The sequence below is a fragment of the Myxocyprinus asiaticus genome, chromosome 28, assembly GCF_019703515.2.
Source record: "Myxocyprinus asiaticus isolate MX2 ecotype Aquarium Trade chromosome 28, UBuf_Myxa_2, whole genome shotgun sequence".
Lineage (NCBI taxonomy): Eukaryota > Metazoa > Chordata > Actinopteri > Cypriniformes > Catostomidae > Myxocyprinus > Myxocyprinus asiaticus.
In genome coordinates, this window is record NC_059371.1 from 40,779,049 (window position 1) to 40,799,558 (window position 20,510).

Sequence of the window (20,510 nt, forward strand, 5' to 3'; positions counted from 1 at the left end):
AGTTAATGCATTACAAGCTAACATGAACTAACAATGAACAATTGTATTTTTATAAACATTAAACAAGATTCATTAATTCATGCTCAGATTTGTTAGTTTATGATACCTAATGCATTTACTAATGTTAACAAATACAACATTATTGTAATATGTTATCTGTTTCATTAAACTACTGCATTATTTTTTTCACAAAGCTAATTCAGAAAACTGCACAAACATGTTGGCATGGCATATTATTTTGTAGATGGAAACACCAGATTTTATGAATCTTGTACAAGAACACAATGATGATTGAGGATTTCACTGATTCTCTTCAAATGATCAAATTTTGAACCTTTAAACTTTGAGGTTGAACAACTAAACAGGTTATGGATCAGTCCGTACAACTGTTTGTGATTTTTTCCCCCCCAAACATGTTATTTACTAGAAAAAGTGCTCACAAATAATGAGTATAGGTTTCATAAAGTTTGTACAAATTAGTAAGAAAAAGCAGGGATAGTTCTAACACTTTTTGATTTTTGCTCATTTATTCATCATCACTATACAATCTTTATTTTTCCCAAAACTATTTATAGGCCTTTATATTCTTTGTATTTATTACTTTGGTTTATTGTTTGTTTTGAGTGTCAAGGTCTGCTACCAGTACTGAAAAACATTCCCATAAAAAAAAGAAAAAAAAAAAAGAGACAAAACATTCCCAGAACATTTTAGAACATTGCATTTTGGTTGTAGTTATGTTACACCACTAGTCAACATTTTAAAAACATTCCAGAAGCCACATCTAACATAAACCATTATATAAAACACTCCATACAGGATTCTGGTCATGAGCTGGTGTGAAAAACTTCTGAACTAAAATCACAAATCTTCATTTTGACTTTTTCACTTCACTGTATAACAGAGAGACACTGTCGGCCAATGTTACAGTCATTACAGTATTCCTTTATGTGTGTGTGTGTTATAGATATTATGGATCATGAGCCTCTACATGAGTAACAATCAAATGGATGTTCTCAATAAAGTGATCTCAAAGTTGATTTTGTTTTCTTACTGGACATTTTAATTGTGCACTTTGTATGCATCTTAGACTTTTAATGTAATTTAAACTATTAATACAAACACACTCAACACGTATGAATTATGATCTGTTCCATATTCATGAACATATGGGTGGAGCTATGACATCACTGCAGGTGAGTGAAAGATTTCAGTGAAAGTAAAACTAAACTGATGAACAACTGAAGTCTCTTCAAACAGGAATCAGAGAGACTTTCTAGATCACAGCTGATATTCACTCACAGGTAAGTGATGGAAATATAAGAACTAGTTCAGTAGTTTACTGCCCTGAAATACAATCACAATGTCATTAAATGTCTGTCATTTAATTGGCTGTAAATCAGAGTTTGATGTGTGCTGTCATGATGTTAAATTGAAAGAAACAGTAAGTATTTGAACTGCAGAACACAGTCCAGTGAAAACTGTCAGTGAAAATAAAAATATAAAACACTCACACACAAAAAGACCTGTCAGGTTTTTATTTTGAGGTGAGATAATGTCCTGGTTACTTGCGTAACCTCCGTTCCCTGATGGAGGGAACGAGACATTGTGTCGATGTAGTGACACTAGGGGGTCACTCCTGGGAGCCCGAGACACCTCTGGTCTTTGATAAAACGCCAATGAAAATTGGCGAGTGGTATTTGCATGCCACTCCCCCGGACGTACAGGTATAAAATTATCCTGCAACATCTGGACAGAACAGGGTCATATGCAAGAATCCTTTTTGTGGACTTCAGTTCGGCTATACTCCAGAATAAATTACACCAACTCTCTGTTCCCTTGTCTATCTATCAGTGGATTACCAGCTTTCTGACGGACAGGCAGCAGCTTGTGAGACAGGGGAAACTCACTTCCAGCACCTGTACAATCAGCACTGGTGCCCCCCAAGGATGTGTGCTCTCCCCACTACTCTTCTCCCTCTACACCAATGACTGCATCGCCAAGGACCCCTCTGTCAAGCTCCTGAAGTTTGCAGATGACAACACTGTCATCGGCCTCATCCGAGATGACGATGAGTCTGCATTCAGAAGGGAGGTTAAACAGCTGGCTCTCTGGTGCAGTCAAAACAACCTGGAGCTGAACACGCTCAAAACGGTGGAGATGATTGTGCACTTTAGGAGGAACACCCCAACACTGTCCCCCCTCACCATTCTAAACAGCACTGTGGCAGCAGTGGAGTCATTCAGGTTTCTGGGCACTACCATCTCACAGGACCTGAAGTGGGAGACACACATTGACTCCACTGTGAAAAAGGCCCAGCAGAGGTTGTACCTCCTTCGCCAGCTGAGGAACTTCAACCTGCCACAGGCGCTGCTGATACAGTTCTACTCAGCAGTCATTGAATCTGTCCTCTGCACTTCAGTAACTGTCTGGTTTGGTTCAGCTACGAAATCAGACATCAGAAGACTGCAAAGGACAGTTCGGACTGCTGAGAGGATTATTGGTTGCCCCCTGCCCGCCCTTCAAGAACTATACACTTCCAGAGTGAGAAAAAAGGCTGGAAAAATCACTCTGGACCCCACTCACCCTGCCCACTACCTTTTCGAACTGTTGCCTTCTGGCCGACGCTTCAGAGCTCTGAGCACCAGAACCGTCAGGCACAGGAACAGTTTTTTCCCTCAGGCTGTCCATCTCATGAACAGTTAAATTACCCCATTGAGCAATAACTATGTGCAATACACAGTTTAGTCTTTCTTATATTTATCCAACACATCCAACCTCTTCTGCCATTTCATTCCTCTGAAAAAAAAAAACATTTGCACTGTACATAACAGATTTGTATTTACACTGTATTATTACAGGTTGTATTAGATATGCACTACCCACGTGTATGTGTGTATGTATGTATGTGTGTGTCTGTATGTATGTGTATAATTATTTTTTATTTTTTATTATTATCTATGTCTTGCTGCTGTTTTTGTGTTGTTTTTGTATGGTTGTACACTGGAAACTCCTGGCACCAAGACAAATTCCTTGTATGTGTAAGCATACTTGGCAATAAAGCTCATTCTGATTCTGATTCTGAAAAGGAGCTGGTATGCAACCACTCATTCAGGTTTTATGCTGAGGAGCCAAGACAAGGTCTGGACGTTTCAGCAGGTAGTTCAGTGTTGTGGCAGGAGGGACACAATGTCTCGATCCCTCCATCAGGGAACTGAGGTTACGAAAGTAACCATGACATTCCCTATCTGTCACTCACTCGACGTTGTGTCGATGTAGTGACACTAGGGGTCCCTATACAAAACGCTGCAACTGGCTGAAATGTGTTTTGTGAACTGGCGGTGTTTGACAGGCAGACAGCCTGTAGCCAGCGCACCAGGCCAACACGTAACCTCCCCCAACCTAGTTATGAGTGTAGAACGGCCCTTTGGGGACAAGTCGACTACCCAAAAGATAGAGACAGGCTAACCCAGTCGTGGCCTCTTTCCCCCTTCTTTTTTTCCACTCCCTAAAAAAGAAGGGGGAATATCCGACTGGGCCGCCAGGTCTAGTCGGGTGGTGTCCCTCCCAAGGGGAGGACACCGCGGAGACCACACCTCACCCAAAGAGAGGGGGGGATATTTAAGTGGAAAATACGTCACATGGTCTTGCCGACCATGTGGAGAGTCTCATGATAGATCCTAACCAACGGGGGAGGAGTTGCTACAAACATAGAGACTGTAGCAGAGGGGGCTCTGCCCAAGGAAGACGCAGTTTGCCAACAGGGAAACGAATTAGCAGAAGATATACATCGCATGGGGTTACCTTACAGGGAACCACCACATGCGAAGCACCTACCCCAGAACAGGGCTCTTAGTTAGCGTGTGTACTGGGCCGGCAGCGAGTCTCTCCGAAAACTCGACTGCCACAAGGCTTGGAGGAAGTCAACCAGGGAACATAGTTTGTGAACGCTACTGGGAAATAATGCCGCACGTCTTCAGCTCAGAGGAGGTGAAAGGTGCTATGTGCAAGCGATACACCCAGCCGGCTATCCCGGGCTTATCCGTTTGTATTGCGTGCCACTACCTGGGATTTAACCGGTTCCACTCAGAGGTTGTAGAACCTTGCAAAGGTGTTGGGTGTTGCCCAGCCTGCTGCTCTGCAAATGTCTGTTAGAGAGGCACCCCTGGCCAGGGCCCAGGAGGCTGCTACACCCCTGGTAGAATGGGCTCGTAGCCCTACCGGGGGCGGCACGTCCTGGGCGTGATATACCATAGCTATGGTGTCAATGAGCCAGTGGGCAATCCTCTGCTTGGAGACAGCGCTTAATTTCCGCTGTGCACCAAAGCAGACAAAGAGCTGTTCAGAGATCCTAAAGCTCTGCGTGTGATCCAAATAGATGCATAAAGCATGCACCGGACATAGCAACGACAGGGCTGGGTCTGCCTCCTCCTGGGGCAGCGCTCGCAAGTTCACCACCTGGTCCCTAAAAGGGGTCGTGGGAACCTTGGGCACATAGCACGGTCGGGGTCTCAAGATCACGTGAGAGTAGCCCTGAAGAACTACAGAGAGGTCCCATGAGGGAACGAGGCACGGTCTGGAGGGGTTCAGCCTTCTGGCGCCTCTCAGGAATCTGATGATCAGGTCGCGCTTCGATAAGGACTTACTGTCCACTGTGTCGTGGTGTACTGCTATAGCAGCAACGTACACCTTCAAGGTGGAAGGGGACAGCCGCCCTTCCAACCTCTCCTGCAGGAAGGAAAGCACTGATCCGACTGTGCATCTCTGGGGGTCTTCCCGTCGGGAGGAACACCACTTAGCAAACAGACACCACTTAAAGGCATACAGGCTCCTCGTAGAGGGGGCCCTAGCCTGAGTGATCTTGTCTACCACCACGGGTGGTAGACCGCTTAGGTCTTCCGCGTCCCATCCAGGGGCCAGTCATGGAGATTTCAGAGGTCTGGTCACGAGTGCCAGATGGTGCCCCATCCCTGAGAAAGAAGGTCCTTCCAGGGGGGGGGGGCTGTCGCAAGGAGCGTGAGGTCTGAGAACCACGTCTGGGTGGGCCAGTAGGGTACTACCAGGATGACCTGCTCCTCGTCCTCCCTGACCTTTCACAGAGTCTGTGCAAGTAGGCTCACTGGGGGAAACGCTTATTTGCGTAGGCCAGGAGGCCAGCTGTGTGCCAGCACATCTATGCTGAGAGGTACCTTAGTCAGGGCATACCAGAGCAGGCAGTGGGAGGATTCTTGGGAGGCAAACAGGTCTACCTGTGCCTGTCCGAATCGACCCCAAATCAGCTGGACCACCTGAGGGTGGAGTCTCCACTCTCTCCTGAGGGTAACCTGCCATGACAGCGCGTCTGCTGCAGTGTTGAGGTCCCCCGGGATGTGAGTGGCTCGCAGCAACTTGAAGTGCTGCTGACTCCAGAGGAGGAGACGGCGGGCGAGTTGTGACATACAACAAAAGCGCAGACCGCCTTGGCGGTTGACATATGCTACCGTTGTTGTGTTGTCTGTCTGAACTAACACGATCAACGGCTGGAACCTCTGCAGGGCGAGCAGAATTGCCAACAACTCGAGGCAGTTGATGTGCCAATGCAGCCACGGGCCCGTCCATAAGCCGGTGGCTGCCTGCCCGTTGCAAACAGCATCCCAACCCGTTTTAGAGGTGTCTGTCATGACCACGACGCACCTGGAGACCTGCTCTAGGGGAACACCTGCCCGTAGAAACGAGAGGTCGGTCCAAGGGCTGAATAAACGACGCGTGATGACCACGCGATGTGTCCCGTGGCGCCCTGCCCATCTCGGGACTCAAGTCTGAAGCCAGTGCTGAAGCGGTCTCATATGCATCAACCCGAGCGGGGTGGCCACCACTGAGGATGCCATATGCCCCAGGAGCCTCTGAAAGAGTTTTAGTGGAACCGCTGTTTTCTGTTTGAATGCCTTCAAGCAGGTCAGCACCGACTGTGCGCACTCGTTCGTAAGGCACGCTGTCAATGAGACTGAGTCCAGCTCCAAACTGAGAAAAGAGATGCTCTGAACCGGGAGGAGCTTGCTCTTTTCCCAGTTGACCCGAAGCCCTAATCGGCTGAGGTGCGAGAGCACTAAGTCCCTGTGTGCACACAACATGTTCCGAGAGTGAGCTAGGATTAGCCAATCATTGAGATAATTGCGAATGCGAATGCCCACTTCCCTTAACGGGGCAAGAGCTGCCTCTGCGACCTTCGTGAAGACACGAGGGGACAAGGACAGGCCGAAAGGAATTTAACCACTGATACACCTGACACTCGAATGCAAGCCGCAGGAAGGGTCTATGTCAAGGTAGAGTCGAGACGTGAAAGTACGCGTCCTTCAGGTCTACCGCCGCGAACCAATCTTGATGCCGGACGCTCGCCAGAATGCGTTTTTGCGTCAGCATCTTGAACGGGAGTCTGTGTAAAGTCCGGTTCAGTACTCGCAGGTCCAAGATTGGCCGCAACCCACCGCCTTATTTCGGTATGATGAAGTAGGCGATGTGAAACCCCTTCTTCATCTTGGCCGGAGGGACAGGTTCTATCGCACCCTTCCGTAGGAGGGTGGAGATCTCCGCGCGCAAGGTAGCAGCGTTTTCGGATCGTGACGGATTGGAAAGTGCAAGCCACGCATCCAAGGTCCGCATGAGGGGGACCAAAGGTCAACATCGTCAGACATTCCAGCAGGTGGGGCCTCGCGGCGGGGCGGAGCTCGAGGTGCCACACCATTTCGTGGCCGTGCTGAGTCCAGGGACATTGAAGTACTTACCTCGCTCCTTGTGACCACCCCCGGAACAACCTGGGATGGGGGAGGAAGAGGCCTGTCCTCGCAACCCGTGGAGACTGTCACATCGTGGGCGGATGTGTGCCACAGCTGGGCGCGCAGGGGTGGGGAGACCGCCGCTGGAGCGCCAATCCTGCAAGGGAAAAAAGGTGGACGGTGATCGTTATGACGACTGTGCACACTGAGCTCATCAGCTTCGTGGGCTCCGAACAAGAGGTCGAACTCGCCGTGAGACGAGCCAGCGGACTCATCCGGAATTGGGGCAGATGAGCGTGCTGGGGAATGGGAGGTCCGCGGGGGGATACCCGGCGAAGGCGGTCCCATTGGGGTCCCCAAATCGCCCCCTTTTCTTACGAAAACAAGCCGCGACCGCAACGTTGCCATGGTCATGTTCTCGCAGTGAGAACATGAACCATCTACGAATGCTGCCTCCGTGTGGGTCATGCCCAGACACGAAATACAGCAATCGTGACCGTCTGAAGTTGAGAGGTAACGACCGCAACCAGGAATTACACACAATTGGAAAGGCATCTTTAAAAAGACACGTCTTTTCCGTGTGTGCCGCTCTTTTAGAGAAATATACTCTTTCAGAAACATATACTCTCTTTTTTCTGCCGAAAGATCCAGCAGAGGTGCATGAACAGTCATGAGAATTCAGCTCAGTGAGCATGACCATTCGGCTCCGAAGAGAAAATCTGAATGAGTGGTTGCATACCAGCTCGTTTTATACCCATATTTCCGGGGGAGTGGCATGCAAATACCACTCGCCAATTTTCATTGGCCTTTTATCAGAGGCTCCTAAGAGTGACCCCTAGTGTCACTACATCAACACAACGTCGAGTGAGTGACAGATAGGAAACTGATTGGGGAAAAAAAATCCTCTTTTTTCCTATTTAGTATTTAAAGAGCCTTTCATGATAATGTTAAAGTGTTGTTGTAAAGATCTGTTTCTATGTTCTGCACTGTGGCTCCTGGAGATTTTGTATTTCAGTTCTTCTCTGACAGCATTTTAGATTCTGTCAGTGGCTTTAATGTGTAAACTTACTGGAATATTTCATTCCAAATAGTAAAATGATTGTGATTTATTCCCACTATCAGTGTCTGCATGAGATAAAACAACTCTATATAACCAATTTAATGTGATTTTGGTGATATGACCATGAATTGGTTGATTTTCAGTTCTTTGAAGAGGAAATGCAAAACTTAACCAACAAGTTATTTAGACCAGTTTGCACTATTGAATGTTAAGAATGAAAGTTCTGAAGTGCCTGTCTGTGGTATGAGACAGTAAAGAACAGGATTGGTAACAGACAGGGTGTAACCTAGTTGAGTAGTAGTACTTTGTTACTTTACTAAGTATTGCTTTCAGAAGAATGCAACTTGCATGCTCCTCATGGTCCTCAGTTCTGAAATTTGGACAAAGATTTCTTTTTCTCTTCTTCTCTCAAGCGTTGTAACTAAGCACTCTCGAGCTGCAGGGAAATGACATACTGACAATTCTGGCAATGCTGATTGGCTAATGGCATTACAAGAATGTGTGCAGTCCAAGGGTCTAAGGATTCACTAAGAATTATTATATTGGTGCAAGAAGGAAATATAGTAATTTTCCCACTTTAAAAAGCACTCCAAAAATGGTTTATATTGCAAAAGTTTTTATTTTGTCAGAATATATGGCTACTTTTGAATGGCCATCAATGGAGAAAGATACTTTCCATAAAATGGTATAGTTATACCATTTATTAGTAGGGGTGAAATCACCATGATAACAGTGATACAAGTACCTTATTAGTATTATTAAAATGATTAAATTCAGAAATATGAATTATATTGTAGGGGTAAAAAAATATTGGATTTTGCAGACACCGACAAGGTGTTGGAAGAGAGCTGATAACCAATTAATCAGCCGAAGTTTTATGAATCAATATTTTGAATGTATTTAGGGTTGACAGTTAGACGGGACGTCCAATAATTAGGCCAAAGTTTTGGCCAATATTGTTCCATATATTAGCTGTGTTACATTTAACCTCTAATATTGATCGACCAACACCTGTCTCTAATACATGATCAGTATTTGTCTTTTCAGCCATGTTGTCCTCCAGTAGTGCACTAAATGAGGAGCTTCAGTGTTCAATCTGTCTGGAAGTGTTCACTGACCCAGTCAGCACTTCATGTGGACACAACTTCTGCAAGACCTGCCTGAATGAATGCTGGAAAAACACTCAGAACTGCAGCTGTCCATTCTGTAAAGAAACATTCAGCAAAAGACCTGATCTGAAGATTAATACAACACTCAGAGAGGATGTGCAACACTTTAAGAAGAAGTTTATTCTGGGTAAACCTGAAGTTCTTTGTGACTTCTGTGATGAAAGAAAGCAGAAAGCCATGAAGTCTTGCATGATGTGTCAAAGCAATTACTGTGAAACTCACTTTGAGCCTCATTGGAGAGTCCCACATCTAAAGAAACACAAACTGATGGACACTGTGGAGAATCTGGAGGATTATATATGCCAGAAACATGAGAGACCTCTGGAGCTGTTCTGCAGAGATGATCAGATGTGTGTGTTTGTACTGCACTGAAGGAGACCACAAGACTCACAACACCGTTCCTATAGAGGACGAGAGTGCAGAGAAGAAGGCAAGAGTTACAAATATTAAATCAATACTTATTTTGAAGATGGGGAAAAGCTATGTTGAGTGATGAAATATGCCTGTGTTTTTCTCTGTTGGTAGAATCAGCTGGTAAAGACACAGACAGATGTGCAGCAGATGATCCAAGACAGAATGAAGAAGATTCAAGACATCCAACACTCTGTCGAGATGAGAAAGGTGAGTCAAATTTTGTGGCAATCTTCTTTATAAATAAAGGTGCTGAATTAAATACTTTTGAATTGTGACTTGATCTCATCAGAGAAACACAGAAGAAGAGAAATCACACAGTGTGGAGGTGTTCACGGCTCTGATTCGCTCCATTGAGAGATGTCAGACTGAAGTTGTTGTGATGTTGGAGGAGAAGCAGAAAGCAGCAGAGAAACAGGCTGAAGATCTCATTATAGAGCTTGAGATCACTGAGCTAAAGAGGAGAAACCCTGAGCTGGAGTAGATCTCACACACTGAAAATCATCTTCATCTCCAACAGGTCAGTGTCCATCTCTCTCATCAATGAGAATTATTAGAAAACACTCCTCATGCTGATTTATTTCTCCTCTCTTCTGATGTAGATTTACCTGTCCCTGTACAGCCCTAAAAACAGTAAGAACCGGACTGAGATCAGTATTAACACTCATGTGAGTGTGGACACTCTGAATAAAGTTCTGATTCGACTCAAAGACACTCTAGATCAAAATCTCACTCAAATTGGTGAGTAAATATAAAATTCATTGTAGAGATTGTCTTTTCTCTGTCATTTTCTAGGAAAATCAAGTAGATCAAGGAATATATGGATTCAATTCAATTTGTTCTCAATGGAGTTTATGTCAGAGAGTGATGGAGAAAAAGAGACCCAAACACAGAGGGAAACAGTTCAGTCAATTTATTGGCAGTCTCTGAAAACAGAGCCGCTTAAAGGGCTAAGAGATGAGTGTGTTAGTAGATGAATGTGTGTGTTGTGGAAGTCAGGAGCAATCTGAAGAGAGTCCATAGAAGCTGGTATGGTGCGAAGCAAGCCCAGACAAAATTCTCCCCCGAGATGCAGGCAGAGGCCAAGGCCGAGGCCGAGGAATCCTCCTCCACAGGAATAGGGCTTAAGTACAGGCAAAGGTGGCGGCAATCGAGACGGTAACCCCTCCTCTACAGACAAGCAACCAACAGACACACAAGCAAGCTCCAACTACAAAAGAGAGCACAGTTAACGATTTACAGCAAACAATAAACTGGCAAAGAATGAGGGGAAACACAAGGAATAAGTAGGGAGTGCAATCAGAGTGAAGCAGGTGGAATGGGCGAGTAAATCATTGCTGTGATCAGTACATCCCCGAGAACGATCATTGCTCCCATGGAAACGGAGTGAGAGAGAAATACAAACAACAGTATGAGCCGGCACAAATGCCGTGACACCATTCATATGTGGTATGCTGTCAGTTACCACTTGAAAGAATTTAGTCTTAACTAGTCAAATAGAATGGAAAACATGTTTACAACTGTTTAAAATACAGATCATTCAATGATATAATTGCTTACCAGTCCTGCATGTGCAAAGTTCTATTCAAACTTTCAACTTCTGTCATGACCAGCTCAATCAGTAAACCTGACTAATTTCTAATGGTATTTAGAAACCAACAAAGGATGTGAAATAACTATCAATTTTTATTTGTATAGCGTTTTTATATTAATAAAATTTCAATTTATATTGACATAATTTCAAAGCAGCTGTAAAGGAAATTATGCTATAACAGAAAATAAAGGCAATAATGTCTTAGTCATCACTGTGCTATTTGATAAAAATATGATTGTGCCTTAATAAGTAAATAATATTTGTCCTTAGACCCCCAGTGAGCCAGCCATAGGTGACTTTGGCAAGAAACAAAAAACTGTTGGTTAAGATGTTGTTTTATAGAGAAAATTAGCTTTGGAGAATTAAGGCTCACTTTGGGGGCCAGTTCCATTCTGACTTAACAGCAGGAATACAAGTTCATCTGCCTAATAAGTAGCCCCACCTCAAGAGGACGTAACAAAACGTACAGCTCCAATAACAAGCATTTCTGACTGTTTTAGCTAAATGCACACTGCATATTTCTGTTTTAAACTCTCCATATTTGATTGTCCATATTTTCCAATCTATTTAACAAGATCAGGGACGAGTTGAAATTATTTTCTGTAAATCTAAAGAATGACACTGATCCTGTGTAAAGAGACTGTTGCATTTAACCTGGAATATTCCTGCAAATAATGAATCATCTTTTGTCATTTTTGTCTGCAGTATTGAGGAGGATGCAGCAGTATGCAGGTACAGTGTGTGATCTTCACTGTTCTCTCATATACACTTACAATACTTTACATTTATATACTGACAGCTGACTTACTGCACTACAGTTTCATTATACTCTGGATTAAATATTACATCAATCAAAATGTTTGTATTCTGAAGTGATTGATATTCTCTGATCTCTCTCAGTGGATGTGACTCTGGATCCTGATACAGCTCATCCTAATCTCATCCTGTCTGATGATGGAAAACAAGTGACATGTGGAGACATTAGACAAAAACTCCCAGATAAACCAGAGAGATTTGATAGATGTGCCTGTGTTCTGGGAAAGAAGGGATTCAGTTCAGGTAGATTTTATTTTGAGGTGCAGGTGAAGGGAAAGACTGACTGGACTTTAGGAGTGGTCAGAGAATACATTAACAGGAAGGGAGAGATCACAGCGACTCCAGTGAATGGATTCTGGACTGTAGTTTTGAGGAATGAGAATGAATATAAAGCCTGTGCTGGTCCTCTTGTCTCTCTGTGTGTGAGAGTGAAGCCACAGAAGGTTGGTGTGTTTGTGGATTATGAGGAGGGTCTGGTCTCCTTTTATGATGTGGAGTCCAGCTCTCATATCTACTCTTTCACTGGTCAGTCTTTCACTCAAACACTCGTTCCATATTTTAGCCCAAGTCTTAATGCTAAAGGTAAAAACTCAACTCCACTGATCATCACACCTGTCAGTTACAATTAATGAATTTACACCCCATAAATATAAAAAAACTACATGAACATTAGATTTGTACAGTTCTTAAAAGAAAATTTGAGGTGTGGTTGCTAGGGAGATCTGGATGGTTGCTAGTGTGTTCTGTGTACTTTAGTTTGAGCACATTATCACTGACTCTGTGCACTTGAGCCGGGAAACATGAGAACAAACTTCTCCATCAATGAAACTGTCTCCAGCTTTTCCACATCACAGAGAGAGAGAAAATAAACTTTTCACACTCTAAGAACAGTGTTTATCATATTTAAAACAGCACATGATGTACATTTATGGGGGGGTTTGTAGAAAACAGGCTTCTGCCCCACGGTTCTCCACTATTTGTTTTAAATCCAGCGTTTAAACGTGACGTCTACTCAGGTCCCGATGCTTTGTGGGAAAAGAAAGTGTTCAACCGATCCACACTTCAGATTCCCGCCGGGGACTTCCGGCAAGATGGCGGACATATTTTGTTGAGTTCTGGCAGTTACACGCTTTATTGTTACTTTCTTATATACCGGCCTCAGAAATTGAATTGATTAATTCAACAAATCACTATTGCTCGTTTGTTTCTTTAAAACATTTTATATCAGTTCAGTCAATAAGTTTGCCACTTGCGGGAACATGGCGCATTTAGCAAACAGAGCCCAAAGTTTATCCACAGAAACGGATCACAGCTACGGTCTAGAAAACACCAAGGAAAGACCAGGATGCTTCCCACATTACTCCGAAAAAAAAAAAAAAAAAAAAAAAAAAAAAAAAATCAAACAAAAAAGGTTAAATCAGACGACACTGATATCTTTAATGCAGCTTTGCTCCAGGCGATTAACTCCTTAACGGCGTGATTTGATTCTCAAGATAGAAAGCTGGAGGACATCACGGACAAAATCAGGCAAAACAGAGTTTAATGCTGCAGAGATTAAAGAATATAAACAGAAATATACTGTCTTGGAAAAGAAAACAGCACTCCTAATCAAATCCAACGAAGAATTAAAGCTGAAAACGTCAGAACTCGAGCGTTATAAGCGAAGATGGAATCTCCGTATTTAAGGGATGAAAGAGCATGCTGATGAGGATGCACGGAAAGAGGTGGGGGATCTTTTGGCTGAGATAGCCCCACATTTAACGCAGAAACTGGATGATGTAATTGATTCAGTTCACCGAGTCGGGAAAAAGGAATCTGGAAGACACCGTCAAATGATTGTTCAGTTCACCATGCGTAGATACAGAGACGACATCTGGAAGAATATAAAGAATTCGCAGGTGTGCATTGAACGTGGAAATAAGTTTGCGGAGGATATGTCAGCTGAGGACCGGAGAGCTCGTGCAGCTCATCCAGGAAGCTAGGAGCGCCGGTAAGAAGGCATACTATCGCGGTCCTTTGGGATACATCGATGGCCGTTTAATTTCACCTGCAAATAAAAGCATGGACTGATTATTCCCATGAAGTTAAGATGAGGCTGTGAGTAGTGAGATCTGAATGTGAAATTGTTACCTGCCAGAGCATCAGTTTACATTTTTCTTTTGCTTCTGTATCAAACTTCGATAGCTGGTGTTGTTATATCCCCAGCAGTGATTCTTTATTGTGCTTTGTTAATAATGTTATATGTTGTTCTATTTTTCTTTCTCTAAATTTTAGGGGTCTAAGAGATAGTACAAAAAGAAAGGCTACATTTTTGTTTTGTAAAGAGAGGAAAGCTCATTGTATTCTTCTGCAGGAAACGCATTCAAGTGGCAGTGATTGTTCCTTTTGGTCTACTCAGTGGGGTGAACCAATTTTATTTGATCATGGCACAACCGCTCAGGAGGCGTTGCTCTTATTTTGGAAAGTTATTGAGTCAAGATCTAGTTTAGATGGACATTGGTTGTTTTGCATCCTTAAACTTGATGACTGTTGCATTATCTTAGGAAATGTGTACGGCCACAACAATTCGTCCCAAAACAGTCTCTTGATGTCTGAAATTTCAATGATAATAGAGGAAATGAAAAAAAGGTATACTACTGACTTTATTATATTGGGAGGTTATTTTAATATGGTGTATGATGAGTGGTTAGATAGGTCACCCACTAAATATAATGCACATAACTCAGTTTTAGTAAATTTTTGTAATGCCCAAGGTTTAGTAGATCCTTGGTGTGAATCAAACCCGTATTCAAAACTATTTTCTTGGTTTAAACCTGATGCTTGTAGGAAGTCCCGAATTGATTTTTGGTTAATTTCTCATAGATTTTTCTTTATCATTCCACCTCCTGCACCTCTGCAACTCCCCTTACAGACTATTGTTCAACTGAATTGATGATCAATCAAAAAGATAAACCTTTCCATAACAAAGGATATTGGAAGTTGAACTCTAACCTTCTCGAAAAAGAAGACTATATAAAAGCGGTGGAAGATACTGTTTCAAATGTTATTAAAGATGATAGTTTGGTTTCCTGGGTAGGTAAATGGGAATTATTTTAATACAAACTTCGTCAATTGTCTATTTCTTACAGTAAACAACTAAATAGATGTTATCGTTTAGAAGAGACCTCTCTTATTAAAGAAATAAATGATTGTTCTAACAAATTAAGTTTGACAGAGAATGATGCATCACGATTGTTATCTCTGCAGTCACAGTTAGATGAAATTTATATGAGAAAAGCCAGGGGGGCATACATTAGATCAAGAGCTAAATGGATGGAAAAAGGGGGAAATAGTTCAGCTTATTTTTGTAGGTTAGAGAAAAAACGTCAGAAAAAAACGCGGTTAAAACTTTAATCATTAATGGTGTAGAATGTTCTGATGCAAAATTAATATCAAAAGAAATCGCTAACTTTTATCAGAACCTATACTCGTCCTCTTCCTTAATTTTAGATCCTAATCCCCTTTTTGAAGAAATTGGTGAATTTGTCTCTCAAATAGATGAACAATTTGTGATGCAGAATTAACAATTGAAGAGCTTGATTCTGCTGTCATGTGTTTGTCATTAGATAAATCGCCTGGCCCAGATGGTCTTACGTCAAATTTTTATCGTCATTTTTGGGGTCTATTAAGGGAATTTCTTTTTGCGGCTTTTCAGGAAATATCTAATAATTCGGTTCTGCCTAGCTCAATGAGACAAGGATTAATCACGCTTATTCTCAAACCGGGGAAGGACATTGTTGGACAATTTACGACCTATAACTTTGTTAGATAATGACTATAAACTGTTAACCCATATATATAACAATCGCTTGAAACTTGGTTTATCTAAAGTTATTGGGGAGACACAAACTGGATTTATTAGAGGCCGATCTTTACATAATAATATTCGACTGGTTTTAGACTTGCTAGAGTATAACAAAGAAATAGAAGAAGATGGGGTTATTTTATTTTTGGATTTCTATAAAGCGTTTGATATGCTGGATCATTCTTTTATTTTTAAGTGTTTACAAATGTATGAGTTTGGTGAAAATTTTCGTAAGGTTATTCAGTTATTCTACACAGATACCAATAGCTCAGTTGCCTTGTCAGCAGGTACTTCACCGAGATTTGACATCAAAAGAGGGGTTAAACAAGGCTGCCCCAACCCTCATTATTTATTATGGCTACAGAGATGTTGGCCATCCTTATAAAAATTCTCAAATATTGAAAGACTAAATGTGTTTGGACATCAAATTGTGATTAGTCAATTGGCGGACGACACAACCTTATTTTTAAAAGCTCTTGATCAGATTCCCAAAACAATTGAAATAATTATTTCCCCACATTTCCAGGTTTAAAACTTAATATTGGTAAATGTGAAATTATCACAATACATGAATGCTCCCTTGAAGCTGCATATAATATCCCAGTCAAATCGAGTGTTAAATGTTTAGGTATAGACATTTCCAAGGATGAGGCTGTTAAGGAAAAACAAAATATATGGAATAGATGGAATGAATGCAAAGGTAGACTTGATGTATGGATGCAAAGGGATTTATCTGTTTTTGGAAGGATTTATTTAACTAAAATGGAGAGTCTTGCCAGGTGCATTTACCCTGCATCTTGCCTCTCTATCTCCAATAAAGCTATTAAGACTATTCATCAAATTAATTGTAATTTTATATGGAGAAAGCGTGTACACTACATTAAGAGAGCACAATTTACACAAGATTACGAGAACGGTGGATTACAAGCCTTTGATTTTCAGTGTATAAATGGCATGTTGAAGATCAAATGGTTCAAACTGTTTATAACTAATGAAAATAGTTTTTGGTTTAGCATTCCCAAAGGTATATTTAGGAGATTGGGTGGAATTGATTTCCTTTTAAAATGTGACTTTATTATAACAAAACTTCCAGTCAAATGATCTTCTTTTCACCAACAGATTTTGCTGTATTGGAAGTTATTATATAATCACAACTTTATCCCACATAGGACCCCCATTTGGAATAACAGATTTGTTTTATCCAGATATAAGTCTCTATGTATTATTGATTGGCTTGAAAAGAGTATCTGGTCTGTAGTTCACTTAATGGATGAAGATGGGAATCTGTTAACTTTCAAAGATTTTTGTACTAAATACAACCTATACTGTGAACGCAAACAATTTGAACGTATTATAAATGCCATTCCAAAAAATGTCATTCACTTAGTACAAAACACCTTTGTTCACTGGCTGGATGGCTCATGCAAACTCCCATCCCTTCTCTTTGATGGTAACAACCTCATGACAATGCTTCCCAACAAACATATTCGTTCTTCCTTTAATTCTAAATTGTATCCATACACTTTTATATCGTAATGACATTTAACAAGTTTATGATAAACCAACTGCAAAAAAATTTCGAATCCAGTATATTAGTTTTCCAGTGGCTCCTAAAGCAAAGGAAACTCACTTTAAAATATTTAATGGTATATATCCTTCAAGTGAATTTTTAAGACTTAGATTTAACTTTGACTACAATACTTGTACTTTTTGTCAAATTGACATAGAGACAACTGATCACTTCTTCTTTTATTGTATGCATTCAAATATTTTCTTGGAAAATATGTCCTATTGGTTGGAGACAAAGATCCAATCACTGCCTACCTTCTCTATGAACCATGTTGTATTTGGAATGTTATTGGATGACAAAAAACTTGATTTTTTTCATTAACATAATGCTGATTCTGGGTAAATTCTTTATACATAAATGTAAATATATGAAGACAAAACCTTATTTCTCTGTATTTAAAAGTGATTTACTTTATAACTATTTTCCATCACTAAAAGGTATGAAGACTAAACAGGCCTGCAATCTTCTTAGGATGATAAAAGACTTTGGTTTATTGGAAGATGAATGAAGATTATTTTATTTATTTATTTTATTTCTTCGGTTTATCTGTGCGCCCTGTTATTTGTTTTATTGATTTCATTTACATTTAGGAATGCCATTATAAATGTACATTTTGTTCATGTTCAATAAAAATAAATAAATAAAAAAGATTCTCGCCGGAAGTAGTAGGTCATCCGGGCATTTCTCGCTTACTGTCTTATGAATACTATGGATTCGGTGTATTGATGATGTGTATTTACCTTGTTTCACGTCAGACAAATGATTATAAACTAATTAAATTGAAACTGAAAAAACAAAATATGGTCTACATTTCTTATGTAGACCATATGTATCACTTTATAATAATTTATTGTTAAATCAATAATGTTATTGTTTAATAGACTATTAAAACATGAGCTCTGCTGCAAGTCATCACAGTGAGTTGTGTGAAAGAAGAGCCCAGAAAGAATTTAACAAAAGACTGTTGTTGATTTTTATTTACTAAAGACATATTAATAAAACTACAATATGAAACAAAACATGACACTTATGTAATACTACTATGATACAGTTTGTGCTATTTACAGTTGCTATTGTCTAACAATATATAATATAATACATATATATAATAAACAAAATTGAACAATATATAGACATATACACATACAGTATAATGCACATTTTGAACAATTATTACAATTACTTCTCAGAATTATAATAAAAAATAAATGTAGGGAATAAAATTGTAGGGAATATTAATAAAGCAACAACACTGAAAAAGAGAAAAACATTCACTGCTCTTTTCTGGATAACTTAATACACCCTTTAAACTGAACACAAAATTAGGATGAGAAATTGCTCATTTTAATTTACAGACCCAAAGTCTGATAGCATTAAATCAGAAACATATTAATGTATCAAATCTATAATCAATCTGTGGAGACAACTGAAAAACAATTATCAATTTCACTTTTACCTGCAATATTTTTCCTGGTATCAGTCCATGTTTATTGACATAAACGACTCGAACAAATTATAAAGTTGAAAAGATTGTGTTTTTCTGGGTCGGTTGTGTCTCTCAGGTCCAGTTTAAACTGAAAAGCGCAAATTTGCGTGTATGCGAGTTTCCGTGCAAACGCACATATGTTTTATCACTTGTAGAGGCGTGTTTGATGACTTGTTTAAAGTAAATAAAGGTCATTTAGAACTGAAAATGTTTAAGGTATTATTTTAAGGTGTTCAATGACATATGTGCTAACAGAGAAATAAATGTCTGATTACAAATGATAAGGAAGGGCTGGTAGACCCGGGTAATCAGGATTCGAGTCGAGTCTCGAGCTCCGAGCCCTCCAGTATACAGACAGCAAGCCAAATGCATTTACTGTTTCAACACAAGATTACATCAACATACGAACTACTGAACTCCGGAGCAGGTTATGTTCAGAGAGTAAGTTGCTATGGCAACATACCCTGAAAATTACCTCAGTTTTTGGAACCGAAAGTTCAGGTTATCCACTTAGGGTACGATTACACGACAACGATGTACTAAAAACGGAAACGTTTTTCCTTTGCGTTTTTGAAAAGTTTCGCGTACAGAAGACAACATTGTCAAAACGATCCCCGTTCACACGGATCCGCGAAAACGACTAAAAACGCTGTATTATGCATGCCAGGCCAGTAGTTGGCGATGTCACTTTTTAAAGAAACACTACGCGCCTGCGCACATAAGCATTCTTCCACAGAGCGGTGAAAACAAACAATGAAGATGGCGATCGCTGGTCGTAATAGTGATACAGTAAATCTACACTTTGCTGGAGAAGCATCAATAAACTCAAAATCTTGAGCAGTACAAACACAGTCCTGTAGTCCACCACTGTAGTTTTGAATGTCTCGCGTTGTTTTGAAGTACTCGCGCGCATGCCTATAGACTGAACACGTAATACGCGTGCGCATGACGTCATCGTTTTCACAAATTCGCTTTTTTGTATGTTTACACTGAGACGATAGGGGCATCGTTTTCAAAAACTTGCACTTTGAAACCAGTTTTCAAAAGTTTGCATTTTAAAGCCCCAAAACGCCGTTGTCGTGTTAACAAACAGCCAAAATGCATAAAAAATTTCTGTTTTTAGTTTAAAACATTGTCGTGTAAACGGACCCTTTACCCGGGTAAGTCACTTAACCTGCTTTCTAGATTACCCCTCTGGACTCAGCCACAGAGTAATAATCCAAACCAACCGAAGTGGCTGAATCCAGACACAAGATAGAAAACAGACATGGAACACGTACATGTCAGGGCTCTGCCACAAAGGGGTGAAACCCCAAAACTAAGGGCAGAACCCTGACATTATATTTTAATAATAAACTTGAATGGGTCCCAAAGTAATAATTTAGCATTATGTAATATTCAGCTGGTTTCAAAAAAAATTAGTGAGTGAAAAATTTTTTGCACATCTTGTTCGTTCACATAAAATGTTTTAGTAAAAATATACTATATAAAGATAAATAATGCTTTTTAAGTTACTATGAATCATATCAAATCAAAATAAAAAAATCAAATCAAATCACTTTTATTGTCACACAGCCATATACACAAGTGCAATGGTGTGTGAAATTCTTGGGTGCAGTTCTGAGCAACAAAGCAGTCGTGACAGTGATGAGACATACACCAATTTACAATAACATCAAATTAACACAGCACAATTTAAAGTCTAATATACACATAATTACACACAACATAATATACAGTAATAACATACACTGTACAGTATACAATACACACAATGTAGATACACATTATTCAATAAAAAAATAGTATAT

General features: G+C 40.6%; 2 protein-coding genes and 1 pseudogene across 3 annotated transcripts in view; 2 read left to right on the top strand and 1 right to left on the bottom strand.

The window, feature by feature from the left end:
• The window catches only part of LOC127418603 (E3 ubiquitin-protein ligase TRIM39-like), a 58,087-nt gene extending 40,191 nt beyond the window's left edge, over positions 1 to 17,896 (top strand). Inside the window, exon 8 of the transcript XR_007893509.1 lies at positions 12,503 to 17,896. The gene's annotated coding sequence lies outside the window, so the exon portion shown is untranslated. The remainder of the gene's footprint in view (positions 1 to 12,502) is intronic.
• The window catches only part of LOC127418601 (E3 ubiquitin-protein ligase TRIM39-like), a 165,455-nt gene that overhangs the window by 48,093 nt on the left and 96,852 nt on the right, over positions 1 to 20,510 (bottom strand). The gene's annotated exons all lie outside the window — the stretch shown is intronic.
• LOC127418606 (E3 ubiquitin-protein ligase TRIM39-like) lies at positions 8,859 to 12,474 on the top strand (annotated as a pseudogene).